Source organism: Triturus cristatus, chromosome 2_1 (assembly GCF_964204655.1).
Source record: "Triturus cristatus chromosome 2_1, aTriCri1.1, whole genome shotgun sequence".
Classification (NCBI taxonomy): Eukaryota; Metazoa; Chordata; class Amphibia; order Caudata; family Salamandridae; genus Triturus; species Triturus cristatus.
Genome location: NC_140581.1, coordinates 39,388,821 through 39,407,163, shown reverse-complemented (window position 1 = coordinate 39,407,163; position 18,343 = coordinate 39,388,821). Strand labels below are relative to the sequence as shown.

Below are 18,343 nucleotides of genomic sequence, written 5' to 3'. Positions count from 1 at the left end.
GAACACTAGAACGTGTCTAGCTAGACACTACATTCCCCCCACCTTAATAAAAAGAAAGGAACAAAAGTCCAACCTGGAAATAAATACACAACACATAGCACTAATTGAGGTTCTTCAGGCCGTCAGCCAGGCATCACTGGAGCTTTGGACCGCATGGTCATGATGTTTTAGTTGGGCTTGGCGAAGTGTTTTTTTTTTTTTTTTAGACCGGCCTGGTCTCGCAGTGTCGAAGTCTATGTACAAAGTCCAGTCTTCGACTGTGGCCTCCCTGCGTCCTGTGTGTGTCGAGGAGCTGCTGCCGACGCATTTCTCCTGTTCGGACTCCCATTTCACGGGAGCTCCGCCGAGGCCCCTTGCCCCTGGATTTCCACGTGACCACATTGGCTGTACAGGCCTTTGCGTAGGCCGCGCTTAGGGGTCGCTGCAGATGCAGAACTCCCCTCAGGGCCACGGCCTAGTGTTGCGTAATCCCTGAGGTGGATCTTCCAATGGCCGGGTGCGCTCTACTTCAGTATGCTGCAGGTTGACTGGGGCACACACAGACAGTTCCTGGGTGGCTCGCTCATGGAACTCCGGTTATCTGGAGTGTGTGGATTCACGTTGGTGGTGCGATGCTCCTTCGTAGTGATGATGAACGGTTGTTGTTTCTCAGTTGGGCAGCAGGCGGCGGTCTGTTGTCTTGGGTGAGTTTGTGGAGCGAGAAGGACGGGAGCAGCTTGCCTTTATCTTGCTCAGGTTGTCTTTCGCCTGTGTCATCTGTGGTGGGACACAGGGATGTCGTCTGACTTATCCCGTCAGTGTTTGGGACTGAATGGTTGCACGGGGAAACGTTCGGAGAGATACTCGCTTCCTGCTGGCGGCTTACGTTTGGTTCTCCTTGTTTGACTGTCTCCAGGGATTTCGGTCTGGCTTCAGGAGTGGACAGTCTCACTGGGATGCTTTGGAGAGAAACTTGGTTTGCGCTAGCTGCGACTTCCAGTTGGGTCTTCTCTGTGGGCTGTCTCCCGGGATGTCGGTCCGGCTGGTGGCTCTCTGGGTGTGCTCCTCCGGTGGTGGTCTTCTGCTCCTTTCCTCCTGCACGCCTGTGGTGGTAGTTTGTCCTGTGGCAGTGTGCCACTGTTCCTTCTCTCTCCGTGGAGTGGCATCATGTCACTCTCTTCTTTCTCATTCGACCAGGATCTCACTTGGAGGTGGCATCCTGCGTGTGTCTCATGTTGGGAGCACACAGCAGGCTGGCATGGCATACTCTCTTGTGCCTGCCAGTCACGCGCTCACTCTTTCCGCGGGTTGGGGCACTGTCACTTCTGGCTGCTCTCCTGCATGCATGCGGCCGGAGACTCACTCTTGTCTGCCAGTTGCAGCCACGTTCACGGCTGCTTCCCAGGACTCCGATGGTCAGCCGGACCGCCCCGGGGACCTCCGTCTTCACTACGGTGAGTGTCCTGTTCTTCCGTTTATTCCGATTGGGAGCCGGGCCTCGCTGCCACAGTCTTTCTGTGGCCTCGCCGCTCGCCTCACATTCACGGCCGCACACGCTGTATTGGCCGCAGCCTCTTTCACTCACTGCGCTGGGGGGCTAGCGCGGGCACCGGGGACCGCTGGCTCTCTTCTTCGTGGGGGCGGGTGAGTGGTTGGCTACTCCACTCTCCGTCCTCCCGCATTAGGCACACTTTCTCTCGCTGATGCGGGGTGGGCTCCCGCGAACCTCCGGCCAGAGGTCACTCTTCTTCGCACCACGGCCCCCACGACCCCTTCACTTCTACGGGCTCACCTCCTGCCCAGCGTGTCGTCGCTACCGATGCGGGTGAGCTCCGCTCGGCTCGCTCATCAGTCGAGCTTCAGTAGGCAGATGACAGGGACATGCCACCGGCTCCAGGACTCGCTGCGTGGGCTCTCTTCCTTCGTGTGCTGCCATGCGCTAGCGGGCACACCAGGTGTGGGGTGGGCGCCCAGTCACCTTCTCTTCACCCCGGGGCTCTTCACACGACCCGCGGGTCTTCCGCTCATCCCACCCTCGTTGCCAGTGTAATGTTGGGCCTCAGGCCCACATGGAGATGATTGACTGACACGGACACGCGGTATTCTGGTGCAATACCTGGCCTCGGGCACGTGCGCCCGGCCCCTTCTATTGACAGGGTCACCTGACTGGTGACGCCTGTGGTGGGTGGGTGTAAAGTGTGTTACATTTGTGGGCAGAACACTAGAATATATCTAGCTAGACACTACACCTGAGAGGTTGGTGTCTTGCCACGAGTTCCTCCTATTTTGGGCCAGTCAAGGTAAATTGTGAGGTCCAAATGTTTCCTTTGCATTCTTGTACTTGTAGTCCAGTGTATAACATTCTGCATTACAAATACCAGAATCCAAAGAACAGTTCAATGAGTTACTGAATGCGTAACAGTTTTACTGGTTTGGAAAACTTCAATGCTCTGGAATGCTCATTTCTTGATAATAAGGCGGGCTTGGCGCTGCCTCTATTTTGTTGTGATTGCCGAGCAGAGCAGGTTTGAGGCTTGGTTTGATTTGTTTCCAGTGAAGCAGCAGGCTAAGAGAGATCTGACTGTGGCACATGGGGGCTACTCAAGAGACTGTGTGTGCTTGTGTAGCTTGGCATGGGCTTACCTGTTTGGATCAATACTTTATATTACCTTAAGCAGGACCACAGACAATGCTGTGGCTGAGAGGGTGACAGGGGTTTGAGTGTTTCAGTGCATTGGAGTCCTGCAGCAGCAAGACACGGGCCGCACATATGGATGAGTTGGACCAGTCGCTTGTATCCTGCCAATGGAACAGCCCACGCCCTACATTTAAACCCATAGAGGCCCATATGTGACTTTAGGGCAGGCTCAAGATATGGGATGACATTTGCTTGACATACATTAGAACTAATTTACAAGTTCCCTTGTCTATATGCAGTAGATTCTTCAAAATTGAATTTCTGCAGCCATGAATCGGGAGGGTGGAGACTAGTTTTCAAATCAGCAGTCCCTTAACTCGCATTCTACAACGCAGATCTTAAATTGGCGCCTCACCACTTTTAAAAGCTACCAGTCGCCACTGCTTCCTTCTCCTTTTCTCTTTTCTCTCCTCTCCCTTCCTCTTTTTTCTTGAACTGTGAGCCCTGGCAAACGACCTGGCATCAGGCTGAATGGAAAGATGCCGCTTTTCAAATGAAAATGCTGCTCTTTTAAGAATAACTTCACTGCAACAACAAAATGAGTCATATTCTGGCTGCCCCGCGCCTGTTAGGTTTGATTTTCAAACATGTATACGTTGCACCGCACTCCGTTGAGTGTATTAAGCTAAGTGTGAAGAAACTGATTTCTAATCTGACAATGCCGCTTCTATTTGAATTATACCGTAAAAATAAGAAATGAGCATTTAAAGATGTACCAAATTCTATTGGCTCGCCACCTTCCAGGTGCTATCACCAGTGCACTGCACTTAATTGTGTGTATCAATGCTTTTTATTCATTGTTTTTAATGCATTGCAATGGTGTTTAGTAACTATGCAAATAAATAAACTAAAACTTCTTACTGTAATAAATGGAGTGAAAAAGAACAGGGAAGAAACACAGTGATAAGATTGGTAATGACTCTTCCGGCATAAGAGGGTTATAATGCCCGAAGGCTGCAATCTCTGGGTAAAAACTGCCTTTAACATTAAGGACACAAGTGGTTCTGGCAGAGACAATAAACATTTCTAGATTTTTTTTTTTGCATACCCATCAATTAACACACTATATACAAATAGGCATTAATGACACATTTTATTTTACATTGAAGATTGTTTATCAGATTCTAGTTTTTAAACAAGGCTATTGGAGCATTTGCTCCAAGGTAGGTGCAAAAGCGTAAGTGGTTGATAGAGTGCTCGAGATTAGATGCAGGTTAAGAGGAAGACAGGAATACAAATAATAATTATGTAGAATAAAAATGATCTAGAATCCATAAATCTGAAGCCTGTCTGTGAAATATTGACACATTTTAGATAATCCGTAGTTTAGAGAATGTTGACTTCAACTCATGTTGTCTAAACATGGATTCTGTTCCACTACAGGTTATTATGGTAGGAAATGTTGACAATGTCGGCAATGCAATAGGTCTCGCATTTATGCGAGTTTGAGCTATCGGCATTGTAAATGCCAATGCCTTTTAATTGTGTTTTGTTTTTTAAAAGATAAATAAAAGGCATTGTCATTTACAATGCTAATAGCTTAAACTCTCGCAAATGCGAGGCCTATTGCATTCCAAATGCTTGTTTGTAAAAGTGCCCTATGCCGCGCTTTCACTTTAATGATGACCACGTCCCTTTCTTTAGACGACCCGAGTCTAAAGAAAGGTACGCAGCCACGATTAAGGTGAAAGTGTGGTATGGGGCGCGTTTACCAAAAATGCATTTGTTTAAGTTGGCAAACAAATGTTTTTTTTGTAAAAGCGCCCCAAGTCACGCTTTGACCTTAATGGCAGCCACGCTCCTTTCTTTAGACACGGTTGTGTAAAGAAAGGTGCGCGGCCGCCATTAAAATGAAAGCGCGCTATGGGGCGCTTTGACAAAAACAAAAAATGTGTTTGTCAAGTTGACAAACAAATGTTTTTTTTTGTAAAAGCTCCCCATGCCGCACTTTCACTTTAATGTCGACACGCCCCTTTCTTTTAGACGCGGCTCGTCTAAAGAAAGGTGCCACTGCCATTAAAGTAAAAGCACAGTATGGGGCGCTTTTAAAAATAAAACGCATTTGTTAAGCAGCATAGTGCGTGCAGAAGTGCTGCGCTGTGCAGGGAGCATTTTTGAAAGATGAAGCGCAGTGTCCATGATCGGGCGCCGTGCTGCCAGGAAAACAGGGTGGGTTAGGGAGAGCCTGTCATGCCTGCAAAACCTGCTAGATTACAGACATTAAAAAAAATAGTGCCCATAGACTGTAGATAAAACAGACCCTGTAACAACACAAGTAAAAAGTCCAATCCTCATGGGAGGTTACAAATGCAGGCAAGGCGTTACTAAGGCGGTACTAGTAATTCTATTACCGAATCAGAAGCAACCATTTCAAAAGGACAGTAGCAGGAGCCAACTGAAAAGATGGTCAGAGAGTGGGCGGAGCTTCATGTTCAAACCTGAATACAGCATGCCTTGCAGAGCAGTGCATGCGTTGCCCAGGCTCGACCTAGAAATGATGGTTGCTAAATTCAGTGCTGCTTGATGCCTGATTTGCTTCTTTTCCTTCGGGTATCTTGTAACCAAGCGCTTGCCTCTTTCTTTAAGATCTTTCTGAAAGTTAGTGCCCTCTTAGCTAAACAGCAGCCGAGTGCGGTCGTTGAGCAGCGGGAGCATGTGATGGCTAGGAAGGACACAAGTGGCCCCCGGGCCGTACTTTGAGTATCACTGGAGGTAACCTCAGCCACTTTTCTCCTAACTTCACCAGCTGGAAAGGTTAACACATGTCAGCTGCCATTGTGCTCTCTACTTGCCATTCTCTGGCACAATTCAAGTGTGAAAGAGGCACAGATGCTGCAGAGCTCTGTGGATGCAGTGGGATCCGCGCTTAGGATGGAGTAACACAGTGTCACGTGCCTCTTTTCCACTTGAAACCTGCCAGAAAATAGCAAGAAGGAGAAAAGGGTGGCAGCTGCCAAGTAATAAACTTCAACTATTAAATTTAGAAAACAGTGACAGAAAGTACATTAGTAATAATGTCTTCTGCTGCACAGAATATTAAAATCACCCACTGTGGTGGAAAAAAGAGGCATCTAACATCACAGTCTACACCACTGTTTTTTAATCGAAACAAAGTACACTACACACATATTTGGAGAAAAGCCACTTAATTGTGTAGGGAAATAAAGATTCAGGTGTTAGCTTCTCGTCGGTGGCTAGTTCTGACGATGCAAGGATCTTGCTGTGTGGTCACAAATGTTAGGGCCACTAGAACTACGTGACCTGTGGCTTCAGCGCTTTCTACGTGATTGCGGATTCATCACACTTTCGACTGATTCCAACAAAACCTGCATAATTTGCAGATTTCATTTAAAAAAATGGTCCTTGGTCAAATTGATCAAAAGTTATTAAATAGCACCACATGGAAGCGCCGCAGTGGAAGGCCCCTTGTCAAGGTTAACTTGTCGCCTTGCATTTCCCGACTGCTGTATTTAGGTGTTAGACTGTTATTAATAATGTGAAATCTTTGCCCTGGCAGCATTAATGTGTCTTGAAACACAAAAATAATACAACAGCCGAACGTGCCACATTATGCACCATGATTTGCCTTTGTTACCGCATAATTTAGTCCACCCTGCTGCATAACTTTGTCCTTTTTTGCTGCTTGATTCCGGTGGCCCTTGATGTAGCACCGCAGGGCCGTAGCCACGGGGGGCCCAGCGGGGCCCGGCCCCCCTATATTTCTTCCTGCCCCCCACCCAATTATTGATATTAATAATATTTTTTAAAATTTTATTTTACAGAGTTTTATATAGCGCAAACTTGACCCGAATCTGGTATCAGAGCGCTTCACATAGCACCAGTTGCATTACATGAGGACACATGCATTAGGTCTCCCCTAGCGCTGCAGCGCGAAGGCGCTGCTATCGCTTTGCAAGGCATGCAGTATACACTATAGTGGGGGAAGCGCCGCCCACTCTCCGCCCATCTTTTGGATTGGCTTAGATCGTAAATGCTGCTTTCTGATTGGTTTTTAGCTTGTTAGTCCCTCCTCCTGACGGCCATGTTCTGATTTGTATCCTTCCATTGCTATCAGCCCCTTTACTTTGAAAACAATTTTGTTGCCGCGTCTCACCCCCTTCCCTTTCGCAGTCCATGATTTCTGGGGCCACCCCCACCCACCCCTGCACTCCCGTTCATGCCATTTTGCCCGCCCGCACTCCCGTTTTAAATGCAATAGGACTCACGTAAATGCGAGTTCTATTTCATTGCAAATGCTTGTTTTTAAAGTAGTCCCCCAAATGTCAGCAGCAGTTGCCTGGTTGTGGGCAACAGCACGCGTCACTTCGGCCTCGCTCGAGCCTCCCTGGAGCCCACACCTTCCTTTAAATATACATTTTACAGCAGCTGCCCGGCAGCATTGAAAGCGAAAGCGCGCTTAATATAAACACAGCACGTTGTCCTGCCCGAAGTAGGACAACACTTACTGTTTGTCCAGACTTTTGGCACACATGCGTACTATGTACGGTATCGCACGCATATAAAATGTTAATAACTGTTTATATTGAGCGCTGTGTGCGCGCCTTCGCTTTTAATGCTGCCGTGACACTCAACACGCTTGTTAATCGCCATCCTGGGCCGGCGACGCCACGGGTACACAGGTGCTGGTTGCTCCTCCTGGCAGTGCTGGGGCTCTGGTGGGGGCTACTGGTGCTCATATAAGGGGCTGTGGCAGGGACTCAATCTCCGATGCACCCGGTGCCGTGGGAGGACGCGGGCGGCTTACCGAAACCGACCGGTGTACGAGAAGCACAGCTTAATGAGGTTGCTTTGGGGAGCTGGGCCGGGCAATAAAGTTGAACTTGCAGGGCGAGGAGCGCACCAAGGAAAAGGTGTTGTCCGATGATTGAAAGTGTGTGCTGGAAAATAATTGCTGTAGTGGCCTGGACCGCCACCGCGGCTGCAGTGCGGTGCCTCACAGTGCTGACATACTGCACTACACCAGACTGCCTGTGAGGCACCGCACTTAGTATGTAATACAGCGTGCAGGAGCCACAACTCTTCTCCTGGAGGATGGCAGCGAGCCCGCAAATGGGTGAGAGCCTGCATCACTGACACTACGACTTCTCACCAGTAAGTGTCTGACTACCTGTCCTTTGAGCCTCAATTCTGGGCTTGTGTACATAACCTGGAGGCAGCCTCAGAGGTCCAGACACACATTTCTTTCACAGCACGTTCAGGTGGATTGTGTTGGCCTTATAACTAGAGTAAAGTGTCTTGTTTGGGAGCTGTTTTGCCTAATCGGTTTTAAGAGTCTGCATCTCATCACTCTCCCCCCGCCCCCCTCCCTTCAGCTGCCACATCTTGACCCTTAATTTTTCGGTTCCCACAGTACATGTATTCCAGCTCTGGTTGCGCGCTTGTCTCATTAAAGCGGCTTTTGAACCCACTTGTGTGGCAGTTTATTGGGATGCGCCAGCTCTCCCGATATCACACTTACAGTTGTAGCATCAGAAACCTCAGAAGGCCCTGAATGTTAGAGTCTCTCTCCCTCATGGTGAGGTGAGGGCTCTATAATTGGAAGAGTGTTGTAAAGTGATTAGGTAGGCAGCAGGATACTTCTTTGTAGTTGCAAGATAGATTTATTAAGAACACAGCAGAGCACACACCTCGCCAGCTAACCAGACATCAACTGACCAGAATGGAACTCTCAAACAGTACAAGGTAGGATGCACACAGGTATTCTGGGAGGCTGGGAAGGTGGGAACACGAAGGAAGGACTAATGACAACAGGTGGCCATCTTGTGAGGATCACAAGTATACTACACATCTCCCTCCCTCACAGGGAATATTAAATAAAGAAACCAAGAATACTGCACATCTCCCTCCCTAAACGGGAAAAGGAAATAAAGAAACGAAACACACAAAAGGAAAGCTCAAAGCATGAGAGACAACAACAATAATAAAGAAGACATGTAGGTGGTCGGCGACATCTCGTACTTTCAGGTCACGAAGGCAAAGAAGCGTTTAGAGAAAGGTAGAGAATCGTTTCAGGGTCACAGGTGAAATGAGGAGCAAGAGCAACGCGACTGATAAGCGTCACCATCACCTACTCCCTTCCGGCTGACAAAACAGGTAGAGACAGTCAATCTGACTCAGTCCACCACTGCCTTCCGCTCCCAGTCGTGGATAAATCGCTGAATAGATGCCTCCATGCTTTCACTTAAGAGTTTTAACCGCAGGCACTAGAGTCGTGTGTCCTCTTCTAGATTTTCAGGTGCAAAATCGCTTGTGATGTTTGCAGTGGTCAGACGAGATAATCGTTGGTCCGGCATGCTTCATCTTTGTCCGGTTTCTGGCCGGTTTTACTTGTCGGTCCTCTCGTCCCAATTCTGGTTCTCTTTCTCTGGTTCTGGTCTCGGTGACACAGTTCTTTTTTTCCTTTTCTTGGGCTCTCGGTGCTACAGAGCTAGCTTGAATGTAATTACACTATTTTCCCTTTGATACCTTCATCCACAAGGGAACTGTGGATCTGTGGAGGCTTTGGTGGGGTGAATTCCTATTCTCAGCTTCCAACGCATAACCAATGTCCTCTGAGCAAAATGTTCCCATCGCATCAGCGAGGCTGCCATGGATTCTGTATATTCGCAACCGTCTTTCCAACAACTGTGCAATTTCCCCAAGCTTATACTGTTCCTTCATATGCACTGCAGAATGCAGTTCTGTCCTCATATCTAGTAATACACAGTACACATCACAATTCTCCGGTAAGTTCCCAGTTTCTAGAAAGATCCAGGTGTAAACCATAACGCAGGTTTCTCTTGTACTTCCACCTAGATAATCTTCGTGTAATCACTGCAGAAACTGTCTTCACCGGATGGAACCTTCCTCTCCAATACTCGCAAAAACTGCACTCTGGGCTCTTATGACCCACAGTTCTCCGGGCACAGTTTTGTGGACTCACCAACCCGGTTCAAGTTGCAGGACCTTTGTCTCCGTGGTAGGCGTTCTGTACTGGCTGTGGTAGTTCCCATAGTTTCATGGTTCTGGACTCTGTGCTTTCACTGGTTCCAGGGTCTCTGGGCCTTTTTGACCCGGTTCAAGGCTCAATGTACATTCACAGGTTCTAGGCAACTTTCTTTTGCAGGTTTTAGCACTCTCCCTAGGGCGCCCTTTGAATTTTTGTTTAGAAACTGGACACACTGATTAGTCTCCGTAATAGGATGCATGGTTCCAGGTCTCACATCCTTTTTGAGGGTGTTGTTGTGTTTCTTTTCGCCTATACTCTTGATATGTTCGGAGTACTGTGAATGGCTACATGACGTCCAACTTCCTCTAGGTTTAGTGCTAGACGTGTACGTTCTCGGATTATGACTCTTGGAATTTCCGTAAACCCCATACAGTTATACAGTTCAGTAAAAATATTGTTCAAAGTTTCCAGTGCACTGATAATGATCAACTGTTTGTGGTCTTGCCTTGACAAGGGGTGGTATAGGTTCTGGAACTTTTGTCCCCTTGTAGTACTGGAGAAACAATTGTACCCTTCTGATTCTGGAGACCTCTCTGTCACAGTTCACTGTCGTAGTTCTGGGTTCTGTGTAGTGATTCTGGGACCTTAGTTCTTGTGGGACTACCTTCTGTCTGTTCCTGGTTCTGGAGGAACCTTTGTCCCCTTCTGGTTGTGGGAATTTTGGTTCTAGGTTCTCTGACCAGCTTGCAGTCATTGGACCGCCTTTGTTTCCTCCTGTTTCTAGGACCTTTGTCCCCTCCTGGTTCTGGGTCGACCTTTGTCCCCTCTTTGTCTAGGACGACCTTTGCCCCCTCTTGGTTCTGGGACACTTTTGTCCCTTCTTGGTTCTGGGACAATCCTTGTACCCTGCTGATTGTAGGAACCTCTCTGTCACGATTCTCTGTCGTGGTTCTGGGACGACCTTTGTCCCCTCCTGGTTGTGGGAACCTCTCTGTCATGATTCTCTGTCGTGGTTCTGGTTCCGGGACGACCTTTGTCCCCTCGTGATTCTGGGACGACCTTGTCCTCTCTTGGTTTCGGGATGACCCTAGTCCTCTCCTGGTTCTGGGAGCCTCTCTGTCACAATTCTCTTTCGTGGTTGTGGTTCTGGGACGACCTTTGTCCCCTCGTGATTCTGGGAAGACCTTGTCCGCTCTTGGTTCTGGGAACCTCTCTGTCACAATTCTCAAATGTGGGAGCCTCTCTGTCTCGATTCTCTGTCGTGGCTCTGGGACCATTGTCCCCTCCTGGTTCTGGGACTTTGTCCTGGTTCCGGGACGACCTTTGTCCTCTCCTGGTTCTGGACGACCTTTGTCCACAACTGATTCTGGGGCAACCTTTGTTCCTGTGCTGGTTCTGGACGACTTTTGTCCACTGCTGGTTCTTGGACCTTGGGGCGGTCTTTGTCTACCTATGTCACGCATCTCTGTCGTAGTTCTGGGACCGTAGCCCTGGTTCTTCTGTGAACCCCTTTGTCACGATTCTTTGTCATGGTTCTGGGACCTTAGTCCTTGTTCTTCTCGGAACCTCTCTGTCATGAATCTCCGTCCTGATTCTGGAACCTTAGTCCTGGTTCTTCTCGGAACCTCTCTGTCACGAATCTCTGTCGTGGTTCTGGGACCTTAGCCCAGGTTCTTCTGTGAACCCCTTTTTCACGATTCTTTGTCATGGTCTGGGACCTTAGTCCTTGTTCTTCTCGGAACCTCTCTGTCACGAATCTCTGTCGTGGTTCTGGGACCTTAGCCCTGGTTTTTCTGTGAACCTCTGTGCTGTGGTTCTTGGTTCTGGGACAACCTTTGTCTACTCCTTCTTCTGGAATTCAAATTAGGTTTGCATTTCACTTGCAATAGTGTCCTCGAGGTCAAAATACTAAATGCTACTTTCCAATCTTCCCATTTGCATTTCTTCCCAAGAGATTCAAAGCCCTTGTATACTTCTGAACGGTGACATCCCTTCTTATGACTTTAAGTCTGAAATATATATATTTTTTTTTAACATCTGCCTCACTTGCTTACAAGCTGCCCTCTGTCAAAACGCTGAAATAGTGATGAATCCCTCTCCTGCCCAGAAGATGTTGATAGCTGCCTAACAGGCTTTCTCGATTTTTTTTTTTTCCTAGTTTCACTTTTATTTTTTATTTTTAAATGAATTGGAACAGGTCTTCATTTGAATCCCGGTTTATGGCAGTGAAGAGAAAATGATTGCGAATGAAAGTCTTTCTATGTTTCAAGCCACTGAGATACACGACTTTGAACTGCTTCCACACAGTTCACAATTATCCTCAAAGCTTGCGCGCGCTCTTACCTTTATCCAGCGCCTGTCTTTCATTTCTTCTGAATTCTTATGCTCCTCTCCTCTCAATCACGCTGCCATATTGCGACGCTGTCAATTGGCAACGTTTGCTGATGTGGAGAATGCGCATGGAGAAGGAAGCAAGTGACACTGTTGCCTGGCAACGCTTTGGACATACTGAGATCACGCATACCAAAGGAAGCGCGCGCACTCAGTAACTGACAAAGGTAACGTCAGCAGTGCTTCACATTTAATACCCTTAATTCTCGTTTGTATTAATTTTCAGTTAACACTGAGGCCCGATCTTTGCCCCCGAACAACACCATTTATTTATTTATTTATTTATTTATTTATTTATTGGGCTTATTAAGCACGACAGATACCCAAAAAGGGCTTCCCGGCGCTAGGCAGAATACTGAACCAGAGAGACAGGAAAGGGCAATGGGATAAAAATCTGAACCGATCACTGGTTAAAAAGCCAGGTCTTTATGGCTTTACGGAAGTAAGTGTACATTGTTTCTGAACGGAGAGGTTGCGGAAGGGAGTTCCAGAGCTTCGGGCCAAGAAGGGAGAAGGATCTCCCTCCCATCCTCGCACGGAAAGTCTTAGGAACACAAAAAAGACCTTGTGGGTAGATCTCAGGCATCGCGCAGGCGTGTAGGTGTGTACAAGGGTTTGAAGGTATTTGGGAGCATTGCCCCACTTTATCCTATGCATGAGGCTGAGGGTCTTGAATTTGACCCTGTTGTCAATTTTTAGCCAGTGGAGTGCCTTTAAATGACTGGACATACGATCTCTTCTGTTACACTTACGAAGCAGTCTAGCTGCCGCATTCTGTACCAGTTGGAGACGCCGCATGACTGCCTGGGATGCCCCTAAGTAAAGGACATTCCCATAGTCCAGACGGGAGGTAATTAATGCATTGATCACTGTCTTTTGAGTGTTGTCAGGGAGCATCCATATGATTTTCCTGAGCCATCTCAGGATTGTGAAGCAAGTGGCTGTGAGATTGTTAACCTGGGGCTCCATGGTTAGGCCACTGTCGAGAATAATGCCCAAATTTCGAACTTGGTGTGATGGAATTGGCAGGGGGCCCATTTCAGATGGCCAGTGTCTGGAATTCCAGAGGTTATGATTGGGACCTACTATCAGAACCTCGGTTTTACTACCATTGAGTTTGAGCATATTTTTATTCATCCAGGAGGAAATATTTCTAAGGCCAGTCTGTAGGCGTGAGGGAGAGTCCTGATTTTCGTTTGATAGTGAAAAGACGATTTGGGAGTCGTCAGCATATGTGAACATGTTAAGACCAGCTGATTCAGCTATCTGGGCCAGCGGGGCTGCGTAAAGGTTGAAAAGCAGGGGGCTTAATACTGATCCCTGTGGAACTCCGTGCGGAGAAAGGTGGACCTTGGACGCCGCATTGCTGGAAGAAATTTGGAATGTCCTGAGAGTCAGGAAAGAGGCAATCCAATCTAGTGCCTTTCCTCTTATGCCCATGTTGGAAAGGGAAGCGAGCAGGGTACTGTGGGAGATGGTATCGAACGCCGCGCTGAGATCAAGAAGGATCAGCGCGGCAGAGTTACCCTTGTCGACCAGATGTCGAAGATTTTCCACGACTCCAAGTAAAGTGGTCTCCGTCGAGAATCCGGTACGGAAACCCGATTGGGAGGGATGTAGAATATTATTTGCCTCCGTAAAATTGGTGAGATATTTGTGGACATGCTTCTCCAAGATTTTGGAGAGAGCAGGTAGAAGGGATATTGGACGGAAGTTTGCCAAAATTTTTGGGTCGGCTGATGGTTTCTTAAGAAGGGGCGAAACCATGGCATGCTTCCAAGATGGCGGGACCGTGGCAGAGGAAAGGGACAAATTTAAGGTTTGACATAGTACTGTGAGAAGAGGAGTGTCCAGGAGTCTAAGGATAGACATCGGGAGGGGGTCGGCAGGAGATCCAGATTTAACCATACCTAAGATGTCCCGCAGGCCTTGGACATCAATCTCGGGCCAAAAAGTAAGTGGCGCGTAGGGTAAATGGGATTGGGCACAGATGTCGTCTGTCTTGGGTACGAAGTTTTGCGTACTATTTGATTGAGCTTGCTGTTGTGTTGTTATGTCCTGGTAGATATTTTCAATTTTTGATGTGAAGTATTTCGCCAGTTCCTCACATTGCAGACTATTAAGGGGCGGAGGTTTAGGAGAAGTGTTTGCACCTGCTAGTTCTTTTACAAGGTTAAAAAGAATTTTAGATTTGTTGGTAGCTTCAGATATGGATTTAGCTACATAATTAGCTCTAGCCTTGTGGCATGCTTTATGATAGAGCTTGAGCTCACTTTTGTAGAGTGTGCCGGCAGCCAGGGAATAGTCCTTCCTCCATAGGCGTTCTAGTCGCTTCCATTTGGACTTAGTAGCCTTCAATTGTTCGTTATACCATGGAGCAGGCGGGTTATGGGAAGTGTTTGTTTTTTGTCCTAGGGGCAGGCAAATGTCTAAAGCACCTAGGAGCCATTTGTTGATATTAGTGGCTACAATTTCAATGTCTCTGGTGTTAAGCGAAACCTCCGATGCGGTCACGCTGAGGATGGCCATGAGGCGGTTGGTGTCCAAATTTTTCCAATTTCTCTTGAGGGACTTACTGGTCCCGCTAGGAGGGCTGACAGCTGTATGGTCCCCCAAATGAAATTTTATTAGAAAGTGGTCTGACCAATCTAAGGGCAGAGCCTGCTGGCACTGAAGTTGGGGGAGGCTGGAAAACAAAGGGTCCAAAAGGTGTCCCCTTTTGTGGGTAGGGCCTGAGTTACATAGAGTGAGATTCATGGCAGCTAGGTCATCAATTAAATTTATGCCTGGTTTGTTAGCAGGGTCGTCGAAATGAATGTTTAGATCGCCTAGAATGGACAGATGGTTATAATTCACCCTTATCGAAGCGATCCAGTCCACTAATTGGGTGGCCCAAGGAAGAGTAGGGGCAGGCGGACGATAGATCAAAAGACCATTGAAAGTGAAGGTCGGATGAAGTTGAAGTTTGAAAAGGGCAGCTTCACATGCAAGTAGAGGAATGGGCTCCAGAGTACATTGAAGTGATTTTTTGAAGATAACTGCTATCCCACCTCCAATTCCGGAGGTTCGGTCTTGTCGAATGATAGCATTATTAGCCGGTAGGGCTTCAACAATGTCTGGGCCAGAGCTGGCATGTAGCCACGTCTCAGTAAGAAAAAGGGCATCTAGAGAGTTGTCAGACAGAAGATCGAAAATGTCCCTTTTGTGTTTGCAAAGTGACCTGCAGTTAAGACTGCCAAGTAACCATGAACGAGTTGGCTTGTGGCCATAAGGTCTAGGCCGTTGGCCACATAGTTGCGGGGTGTCAAGATAGAAATTACATGCACAACATGTGATACTATGATTCCTATGGTTAGTTAGTATTTCACAGGTAAGTAGGACAGGGGGACGTAGGGACCATAATAGGTCAGGTGTGTAGGTAATCAATTTTACGGAGTTTAAAGGCCCCGGACCCGGCCAGGCGCGGACGGGCGCAGACGGGCTTCCCTTTGGCGCCCCTTCGGCGCGCAAACGGCGCTCCCGCTGCGCTCGTCCGCTGCGCTTCCGGAGTATGCACATTTATAAGTCGTAAGGGAAAGAGCCGGAAGGGGCGTGGCCTCAGGTAGGGGGCGTGGCCGATGGGCTCGCCAGTAATGGCGGCAAAGGACTTTGGATTTTTCGTCCCGCGGCAGCGCTAAGCTCCGCTGCGCGGGTGTCACAGAAGAATGGCAGAGCCACAAGACGAAGTGCAGGTAAAAACAGCAATCAATTAGTGACACTCAAATTTTAAAACAAAGCGCTACTGTGGTCAGGCTCCCGGCTTTCCGCCTCAGGAGATTCAGAGCATCATACAGCTGACTCACAGATTAGACAAGTGATGACAGGTATTGTGGCATCTAGATTCTTTTGTCCACATTTGTGACAGAAGTTGGTTTAGACATGTAGGGGGAAACGCACGCACTCGAAACTGACTCTCACGGTTTGAAAATGTGACGTCACGAGTGCCTCCAAAGGGTTTTTCTTCTCATCACGTTAAGTGCTTAAACTGTCAAACACCATTAAACAACGCTTGGGCCTGAACCATGCCCTGAGCATTCTTTTCAGATGCAAGTCTTCAGGGTGCTTGACGTTCACACCGGGGTGCTATCTCTTGACGTTCACACCAGGGCCCGATCTTTGCCCCAATAAACTGCTTTAATAATGTCAATGTCACTACAAACAGGATTATTTAGCGTCGGGGTTAACTTTGCTCTGGCTTGGAACTTTCACAGTGTAAATGCACCATCTAGTTGCGAACAGTTTAAATGACGCATGCAGGGATAAATAAACCTTGACAAGTAACTGACTCACTCACGATTCAGACGAGTCACGGCAGAAGTGCTTAAGACCAATTCCTTCTATTTTTCAGTTTCTGCCAAATATTTCAGAATGTTTGACATTCATGCTGGGGCCCGTTCTTTGCCTGCAATCAACTCCTTTCACGATGTTAAACATTACAGCCAAACAGGATCAAATAGCATCGGGTCCAATCTTCGCTCTTGCTCGCATTACCAAAGTATCAGTAGACAGTCTTATGCTAAACTCGCGGACAAGCAATGGACGCGCTGCCAGAGACCAGTAATGAACTCGCGGTTGGAGTGACGAACGAAGTTACTGGCTTCTTGTTTTCTTCTCTTAGTTTCGTATTTTCAAGTTACCTTTGGTTTCTAGGTTTTCTTTGTTTCTTATGGTCACGTTACTGGCAGCAGATGGGTGGCACAAAGCAGCGATTTCACCAAGTAATTGAGGTACTTGTGACTGATTTCCTTTAGTTTTCCGGCGTTTCATAAGTTTCCAGTTGCTTTTCTCTTGCTTCTTGCCCCAGTTGGGTGGGCCACCGTGGGTTCTCGTTGCGAGGTGTTAGTCAGGACTGTGCTGTGTTTCCTGCCTCTCTGGTCTGGTCAGCTAAATCGTCGCCAAAATGTTGTAAAGTGAATAGGTAGGCGGCAGGACACTTGTTTGTAGTTGCAAGATAGGTTTATTAAGAACACAGCAGAGCACACACCTCGCCAGCTGACCAGACATCAACTGACCCGAATGGAACTCTCAAACAGTACAAGGTAGGATGCACACAGGTATTCTGGGAGGCTGGGGAGGTGGGCCACGAAGGAAGGACTAATGACAACAGGTGGCCATCTTGTGAGGATCACAAGTATACTACAAAGAGTAGTCCTGCAATTACAAAACTGGTACTTGTTTAAATATTTAGAAACAAATGTAGTAATGAATTACGTTTGTCAGTTCACGAGCAGAAAAACGAAAAAATGTAGCAAGTTGTTATATGCAACCGAGTCACAGATGAGTAACGGTGTAGTGCGTGAGGGTGCACACCATAGTGGGACGCTGGCTGGGCTCCTCCTTCAGTGGGCAGAGCGTGTGATGTTGATAGTATTGGACTCTGCAAGGTGGCCGAGAAATTAAGAGGTGAGGCTTGTTTGTTTTATCACATCTGTGATATGCTTGTTTGTTTTAGCACATCTGTGATATGCTTGCTTGTTTTAGCTCATCTGTGATATGCTCATTTGTTTTAGCACATCTGTGATGTGCTTGTTTGTTTTAGCACATCTGTGATATGCTCCTTTGTTTTAGCACATCTGTGATATGCTCGTTTGTTTTAGCACATCTGTGATGTGCTTGTTTGTTTTAGCACATCTGTGATATGCTCGTTTGTTTTAGCACATCTGTGATATGCTTGTTTATTTTAGCACATCTGTGATATGCTTGTTTGTTTTAGCACATCTGTGATGTGCTTGCGCTTTGGATCCCGCCTGGGTCCCTGCCAAACCTCATCTTCATGGAGCAGGGTACTTTTCTGGCCACAAAATGGAGCGTCTCTAGAGACGCTCCATTCCGGGTGCCCAGAAAAAGTCTCATTCAGGGCTTTAAGTTGCTCGGGTCACCGACAGTTTTTAAAAGTGACCATTGAACCAGTGGGGGCCTGCTCTGTTTTGCCCTGGTTTTCCCCCACGCTCCGGAGTCGAGGTTTACATGCAACAAATTCATGTTACAGCAAGCATTGGCATAGCCAATAGGTCTCGCGTTTGGGACCTTATAAGTGCACCAAGGATATTGTGCTGCATAACAACGAGCTGTTAACCTGATAAGTGTTAGGACAGTGCTTGGGGCAGGGGGGTAAGCACGATCAGCTTTGAACCTGATGATAAGTGTTAGGACAGAGCAGGGGACAGGGGGATAAGCATGACGAGCTTTGAAACTGATGATAAGTGTTAGGACAGAGCAGGGGACAGGGGGATAAGCACGGCGAGCTTTGAACCTGATGATAAGTGTTAGGATAGAGCGGGGGCAGG

The 18,343-nt window shown here is 47.6% G+C and overlaps 1 protein-coding gene across 3 annotated transcripts in view; it reads left to right on the top strand.

Annotated features, from left to right (window-relative positions):
- LOC146863674 (sialic acid-binding Ig-like lectin 15) overlaps window positions 1-18,343 on the top strand; it is a 179,306-nt gene that overhangs the window by 40,457 nt on the left and 120,506 nt on the right. The gene's annotated exons all lie outside the window — the stretch shown is intronic.